The sequence below is a fragment of the Chelonoidis abingdonii genome, chromosome 23 (genome assembly GCF_003597395.2).
Source record: "Chelonoidis abingdonii isolate Lonesome George chromosome 23, CheloAbing_2.0, whole genome shotgun sequence".
In the NCBI taxonomy this organism is placed as follows: domain Eukaryota; kingdom Metazoa; phylum Chordata; order Testudines; family Testudinidae; genus Chelonoidis; species Chelonoidis abingdonii.
In genome coordinates this window covers 20,975,771-20,984,157 of record NC_133791.1, presented here as the reverse complement: position 1 = coordinate 20,984,157, position 8,387 = coordinate 20,975,771, and the positions used below count along the sequence as shown (strand labels likewise).

General features: G+C 50.8%; 1 protein-coding gene across 1 annotated transcript in view; it reads left to right on the top strand.

Annotated features, from left to right (window-relative positions):
- The first annotated feature begins 7,868 nt into the window (after window positions 1-7,868).
- EIF4G3 (eukaryotic translation initiation factor 4 gamma 3) overlaps window positions 7,869-8,387 on the top strand; it is a 499,287-nt gene continuing 498,768 nt past the window's right edge. Inside the window, exon 1 of the mRNA XM_075060289.1 lies at window positions 7,869-8,141. The gene's annotated coding sequence lies outside the window, so the exon portion shown is untranslated. The remainder of the gene's footprint in view (window positions 8,142-8,387) is intronic.

Sequence of the window (8,387 nt, the reverse complement as noted above, 5' to 3'; positions counted from 1 at the left end):
GCCCCGCCCCTGCCCCCTTTAATGTCTAAAGAAAAGATTCTGTACTGCCTGGACTATCATAGCAGTGGGATGCTGGGCTCCTCTCTCTTACCACCCTTTAATGTCTTGCCTGGACTATCATAGCAGCTGCCTCCCCCTCATTTTATCTCACTAAAAAGTCAGTGTTTCTTATTCCTGCATTCTTTATTCCTCCATCACACAAATGGGGGACACTGCCACAGTAGCCCAGAAAGGTTGGGGGAGAAGGGAATCAACGGGTGGAGTTGTTGCAGGGACACCCCCCGTGAATGGCATGCAGCTCATTTCTGTGGGATCTGGCACAGAACAGCTATGTTCTCTGATACACTGGTTCTCTAGTACACTTGCCCCATATTCTAGGCAGGACTGACTCTATTTTTAGCTACAACATAAAGGAGGGAATGACCCAGGAGGGGTCTTTTGTCTTTGCGCCCCCGGCCGATCTCAGCAAAGGTCAGCCCGAGCACCCATGACAGCAGCAGACGGTACAGTACAACTGATAACCGTCATCTCATCACCAATTTACAATAGCACAGCAGACAGTACAGAACAACTGGTAACCATCTCTGCTACCTTGTAAAGGCAAATGAATGCTGCTGTGTAGCGCTGCAGTACCGCCTCTGTCAGTGGCATCCAGTACACATACGGTGACAGTGACAAAAGGCAAAACGGGCTCCATGGTTGCCATGCTATGGCGTCTGCCAGTGCAATCCAGGGAAAAAGGGCACGAAATGATTGTCTGCCGTTGCTTTCACGGAGGAACAAATGAGTGATGACATTTACCCAGAATCACCTGTGACACTGTTTTTGCACCATCATGCAGTGGGATCTCAACCCAGAATTCCAATGGGCAGAGGCAACTGCGGGAATTATGGGATAGGTACGGGATAGCTACCCACAGTGCAACGCTACAGAAATTGATGCTAGCCTGGTACATGGACGCACACCAGTGAATTACTGTGCTTTGTGTGGCTGCGTGCATTCGACTTTATACAATCTATTTTACAAAACCGGTTTATGTAAAATCGGAATAATCCTGTAGTGTAGACGTACCCAGAGTCACTGCTTCCCAGGATAGAGTCCCTTGTCATGTAAATTTGGCCCACATTCTCTGTTTCCATGTGTATACATTTAGCCATATTAAAATGCTTATTGTTTGCTTGCGCCCAGTTTACCAAGTGATCCAGATTGCTCTGTATCAATGACCTGTCCTCTTTATTATTTACCACTTCCCCAATTTTTGTGTCATCTCCAAACTTTATAAGTGATGATTTTATGTTTTCTTTCAGGTCAGTGATAAAAATGTTAAATAGTATAGGGCCTAGAACTGATCCCCCTGGGAGCCCCTCTTGAAACACGCTTGCTCAATGATAATTCTTTGTTCAGTCACATTTTGAGACTTATCAATTGGCCAGTTTTTAATCCATTTTGTGTGTGACATGTTAATTTTATAGCATTCTAATTTTGTAATCAAAATGCCATGCAGTCCCAAGTCAAATGCCTAGAAGTCTAAGTATACCATATCAACACTATTACGTTTTCCACCAAACTTGTGATCTCATAAAAAAATCTATCAAGTTAGTTTGACAGGATCTATTTTCCATAAACCCAGGTTGATTTGCATTAATTATGTTACCCTCGTTTAGTTCATTATTAATCAAGTCCTGTTGCCAGTCCATTATCTTGCCTGGGATGGATGTCAGGCTGATGGACCTATAATTACCCCGATCATCTCGTTTACCCGTTTAAAAAATTGGCACAACAATCTCTCTCTTCCAGTATTCTGGAACTTCCCCAGTGCTCCAAGACTTATTGAAAATCATCATTAGCGGACCAGTGAGCACCTATGCCAGCTGTTTTAAAACTCCTGGATGCAAGTTATCTGGACCTGCTGATTTAAAAATCATTTTTTTTTTAAATCTAATTTTAAAAGCTTCTGTTTAACATCTTCCAGAGATACTAGTGGAATGGAAAGTGTTATCACCACATGATGAGACTGCACCATCTGTTTTTTCCCCAAACACAGAACAGAAATATTTATTGAAAATCTCTAGCATTACTACATTGTTATTAATAAATCTACCATTTCCATCTAGTAATGAACCAATACCATTGTCTAGGTTATATTTCTTCTTAATATATTTAATATTGTCCTTAACTCTGCTGCTTTATTGTCCTTAACTCTGCTGGCCATAGATTTCTCCTTGTGTCCCTTGGTTTCTCTTATCAAACTTTTGTGATTCTTAACATCTGATATATATTCATTACTATCGACTTCCCCTTTCTTCTGCATATTTTATACAGAAGAAAGTGACTGGATCGTGTAGCGGTTAAGAGCGCTGCCCTTTGATACGGGAGACCACCCTTTGATATGAGAGACTGGGGTTCAAATCCCGGTTGGTACCCAACTTTCCAGTAGGGGTCCTTGGGCAAAAGACCCCCTAAGTTGCCCGGATTAACAAGGTCCGCGCCAGATGTTGAGGAACCAGGGACAATCTGACGATAAGTGGGCTACTGGAACAAACCATTCATGGACGAGACAAGAGAACCTGGAATTGATGGAATGCTACTACAACAGTAGACCTAATGAGAGGGGATATATGAAACGTATGAGGGGACTATGGATGGACAAAAGACCTACATCCACACTTACTGAGAAACAGCTAGTTACCCAACGCTTCAACATAGTAAAGAGGAAGCTGCTCTCACAGCTTGAGATAGACCAACTCCACATTACATCCCAGACTCAAGAAGACCTGGAAGAACAAGTGGATGTGCAGCCCACACCTGAAGCTGAAACTTCACTGCCACCCCCTCCATTGCAGAGCACAGCAGCTGATATGAGGCATAAGATCATGGAGAAACTAGCTACAGTCAATCCTCGAGACCGATTACCAAGGCTCAGTGGAGAAGTACCATCAGATAGTATGTTAGAAGATGCCAATAGAGCCCTCATGACAATCCCTACTACCACCATAACTCAAACCAATGAACTGGTATACGCTACAGCCTCTGTAATCCTGGAGATGCTTGGCTACACGATCAAGAAGAACAACAGTATGTACCCACCCTGGAAAATGAGGTTGGGAGGATAAGATCAAGGCGACTCGGAGAGAAGTTAGTCAGCTGGTGGAACTACAGAAGGGTGTAGAGATTAAGGATAAGACTCGGCTACTGAAAAAATACAGGGCCTGACTCCATCTGAAGCCCTAGAGACTGCTAAACAAAGGCTCACAGCACTGGCTACCAGGCTAAGGAGATACACTAGAGAAGCAGAGGCCAAAAAGTAAATGCCCTGTTCTCCAAAGAACCATCCAAGGTGTACTCCCAACTGCAGTGCAACACCAACAACAGCAGAGCCACCAGCAGCAGAAACTGAACAGTACTGGAAGAACATATGGGAGAAAGAGAAGACTCATAACACCAGTGCAAAGTGGCTGCAGGACCTGAGAACAGAGCACAGCAATCTCCCAGAACAGAAACCAGTCACCATCACAGTAGAAGACATCCAGCAGCGGGTCAAGAACATGAAGAGCTGGACAGCACCTGGACCAGACATGATCCACACCTACTGGCTAAAGAAACTAACAGCAGTGCATGAACGCCTAGCAGCACAGATGAACCAGCTGCTAGCAGCAGGCTCCCACCCAACTGGCTAACACAAGGAAGGACAGTGCTGATCATGAAAGACCCCTGCAAGGGAACAGAACCGTCCAACTACCGGCCAATAACCTGCCTCCCACAACATGGAAAGTCCTATCAGGCATCATAGCCGCCAAGCTACAGGACCATATGGGCCAGTACATGAGCACAGCTCAGAAGGGCATTGGGAAAAACACCAGAGGCTCAAAACACCAGTTGCTCATAGATAGAGCAGTCGCCAAGACTCAAGGTCTAGACAGACCAATCTGAGCACAGCCTGGATTGACTACAGGAAAGCCTACGACTCAATGCCGCACACGTGGATCTGTGAATGTCTGGCGCTATACAAAGTCAACAGGACACTAAGGACCTTCCTCAAGAACTCAATGGGACTATGGAAGACAACACTGGAAGTCAACTCAAGGCAGCTTGCACAAGTGGCCATCAAGTGCGGCATATACCAAGGTGATGCACTGTCCCCGCTGCTGTTCTGCATAGGCTTAAACCCCCTCAGCCAGATAATCACAAGGACTGGATACGGGTACAGGTTCAGGAGTGGAACTACCATCAGCCACCTCCTCTACATGGATGACATCAAGCTGTATGCTAAGAATGAACGAGACATCGACTCGCTAATCCACCTGACGCGGATCTACAGTGAGGATATCGGGATGTCATTCGGACTGGAGAAGTGTGGCCGGATGGTAGTGAAGAGAGGGAAGGTAGTCAAGACTGATGGGGTGGAACTACCAGCGGGCCACATAGCAGACATACAGACCAGCTACAAGTACCTTGGCGTCCCAGTCACATGGAAACCACGATGAGGAGGCAAGGAAGACAGCAACATCCAAGTATCACCAAAGGATAAGACAGGTCCTGAAGAGCCAGCTCAGTGGGAAGAACAAGATCCACGCCATCAACAGATACGCCCTGCCGGTCATCAGATACCCTGCCGGTATAGTGAGCTGGCCAAAGGAGGACATGGAGGCTGCCGATGTGAAGACCCGGAAGCTCCTCACAATGCACGGAGGTTCCACCCCAAGTCCAACACCCAGAGACTGTATACCAGCCGGAAAGAAGGCGGGCGGGGCTTGGTGAGCGTCAAAGCCACTGTCCTGGATGAAACCCGGAACATCCAGGAGTACATCAGTAAGATGGCCCCAAAGATGAGCTGCTGAGAGAATGCCTGAGGCAGCAGCAGACATGGGAGGAAGACCAAGCAGAAGAAGTGCCATGGCAAGACAAGACCCTGCATGGGATGTACCATCGACAGATAGCTGAGGTGGCTGACATTGGGAAATCCTACCAGTGGCTGGAAAGGGCTGGACTAAAAGACAGCACTGAGGCACTGATCATAGCAGCACAGGAACAGGCACTGAGCACCAGATCCATTGAAGCAGGGGTCTACCACACTAGAGAGGACCCAAGGTGCAGACTGTGCAGAGAGGCCTCAGAGACAGTCCAACACATAGTGGCAGGATGTAAGATGCAGGCAGGAACAGCATACACTGAACGGCACAACCAAGTGGCTGGCATTGTGTACAGGAACATCTGCACAGCGTATGGGCTAGACCCTCCCAAGACCAGATGGGAGATTCCCTGAAAGAGGAACTAGAGAGGATGTGGAAAGTGAAGGCCAAAGTGGTCCCAGTGGTGGTAGGAGCTCTCGGGGCTGTGACTCCTAAGCTGGGTGAGTGGCTCCACCAGATCCCAGGAACAACATCAGAGCTGTCTGTCCAGAAGAGTGCAGTGCTAGGAACAGCTAAGATACTGTGCAGAACCCTCAAACTCCCAGGCCTCTGGTAGAGGACCCGAGTTTGAGGAAGACACATACCACCCATAGGGGTGAGAGGGGAATTTTTTTTTTATATATATATATAATTTACAGCTGCCTTCACTTCCCTTCTAAATCAGTTCGGTTTTTTAAACAGCACAGCTTTCTTTCTCAATTGTGGCTTTTTGGGCACCTAGTAAGGTGTTCTTCACTGACTCCCACTTATAATTTCCTTTTTTGTGATTAAATTCTTCCTCTCAGCTGATTTGGCCTGGATTTTATTCTGATTGTACACTATAAATATGGTCAAGTCATGATCACTTATACTTAAGTTATCCTTAACTTTTAGTTCTGTGATTAGTCTATTAGGACAAGATCTAATATAGAATTTCCCATGTTGGCTGCAACACTTTTTGAGTTAGGAAACTGTCATCTACTATGTTTAGAAATTCCAAGGATGTTTTAGTACTGGCACCATGAGATCTCCAGCACAGTTTTTTCCCTACACATTATTAGGGTGACCAGACAGCAAATGTGAAAAATCGGGACAAGGGGTGGGGTGTAATAAGAGCCTATATAAGAAAAAGACCCAATAACTGGGAGATCTGGTCACCCTACACATTATAGATAGGAGTATAAAGAGCCAGTCACCCTGTTATTTGGTGGTCTGTAGCAGACAGCAGCTAGTATCCCATCTTGTGCTTTATCTGTAAGGACAAGGCTGTTCCTATTCATATGCAAAGTACACAGCTGCATAGGACACCAGGGAATTTGGAGCACCACATTTCCCAGTGCCCTTCACAGCAGCATACTGCTCCAGCCCCTGCTCTGCCTCTTCCCCATGGCCTCCACCTCTGATTGCTCCAGCCCTGCGTCTTCCCACCCTGCTTTGCCCCCACTTCACCAAAGCTCCACCCCTGCTCTGCTCCAGCCCCACCCCTTCTCCCCTGAGGACGGCTGCAGGGATTGGACCGACTGGGCCCCAGCCTGCTCCACTCCCCTGGCTCCCAGCTGCACTACCGCCAAGTGCTGCGGGGGGGTGGTTCCCTCCTGCCCTCCAAGGCTGGGAGCTAGGGGAGCAGACTGGGACCCTTCTTCCCACCCCACCCCTTTTCTGAGGCTCTGCTCCCACTCACTCCATTCCCCCTCCCTCTGTCACTTGCTCTCGCCCACTCTCACTCACTTTCACCAGGCTGGGGCAGGGGGTTTGGGTGAGTGAGGGAGTAAGGGCTCTGGGGTGGGGCCAGAAATGAGGGGTTCAGGGTGTGGGAGCTGGCGCTGGGCTGGGGAGGTGGGCTGCAGGACGGATGCAAACTCCGGGAGGGGGTTCAGGATGCGGACTTCTGGCAGCGCTTACCTCAGGTGGCTCCAGGAAGCAGCAAACATAGGTTGCCTTGGGCCTAGATATATTGGGAGAAGCAGCCCAGTGGTGTTGATGGGGTAGCTGATTGGGACCCAGCAGTGGGGAAGAAGGGGCCCATCTGTGAGGTGGAGAGGAGGCTGGTTGGGGCCATGCTGTATAGGAAGAAGGGGCCCAATTGTGGTGCTGGAAGGGGGACTGGTAGGGGTCGAGCTGTGGCGGAAGAAGGGGCCTGGCTGTAGGACTTGAAGCGGAGCTGGTTGGGGTCCAGCTGTGGGAGAATAAGGGGGCTGCTTGGGGCTCAGCTGTGAGGTGGAAGGGGGACTGGTTGGGGCCCAACTGTGGATGAAGAAGGGGCCTAGTTGTGCTGGAGGGGGGAGGGGGCTGGTTGGGGCCCAGCTGTAGGGGAACAAGGGGACCAGTTGTGGGGCTGGACATGGGGATGGTTGGGGCCCAGATGTGGGGTGGATGAGGTACTGGTTGGTTGGGTGGGGGGATAAGAGGCTCAGCTGCAGAGTGGAAGGGGGCTGTGTCGGGGCCCAGCTGTAGGGGAAAATGGGGGCCGCCTATGGGGGTTTGGAGGGACTGGTTGGGTCCCAGCTATGGGGGAAAGGGTCCAGGCACCAGCTTATCAAGCAGGTGCTTGGGACGGCACCTCCAGGTATTCGGCGGAGGGTCCCCCACTCCCGCTTGGCGCGAAGGACCTCCCACTGAATCGCCGCAGATGGGGATTGCAGCTTTTTTTGTGTTTGCTGCTTGTGGCGGCAAAACCCCTGGAGCCAGCCCTGTCCAGGGGAAGGGGAAAAGGGGGTGCTGGCCGGAGCTGCGCTGCAGGGGGAGGAAGGGCCCTGCTGTGTGGAGACCCCAGCTAGGGAACAGTCCAAGGGCGGCTTCTTTGGGTTTCCCCAGCGCCCTGAGGGAGAGGGGAGCCCCTGCACGCCGCTGCCGAGCGCTTCTCGAGTCTTTCCGAACAGCCGAGTGTTCACGAAGCGATCCGAGCCTCTCTCGGTCGTGGGGCCGAACGTACATTTCTTTCCCGAGGATTCCGAAACGACCCGACCTCGACGCCCCTAATCCCACATTCAATCTTTCCGAAATTGCCCGAAGAGTCCCTAGCTGAGGATTTGCGGAGTGACCCGAAGTTTCCCGAGAGCGGCGAAGTCGAGGATCTCCGGAAGGAGCCGAAGTGTTTCGAAAGTCCTGAGCCGAGCGGCTCCGGAAAGGTCCGAAGCTTTCCGAACGCGTCAGGGTCGAGTGGCTCCGGAGTGGTCCGAAGGAGCCCGAGCGTCCGTCCTGCCGGACTGCTGGAGGCGGCCGCAGCGCCATGTTTGATGCTCCGCTACTTCAGTGAGGAAAATCCGCCGGAATCGCCCGAGAGCCGCCACCGCGAAGGGCGCCGCTTCCCCCGGGGAGGGGGACCGAGGTTCCTTGCCGCCGGCGGCCCATGAGCAGCAGGGCTTGAGCGGCCCCCGCCGGCCCCTCCGCCAGCCCCAGCCCTCCCGCAGGCGCGTTGTCACGGAGACCGGCCGGTGGTGCTGGCCCGCGTGTGTGTCTCCGTCTCGCGCGCGCTGCATACGCTATAGCACAGCGCGC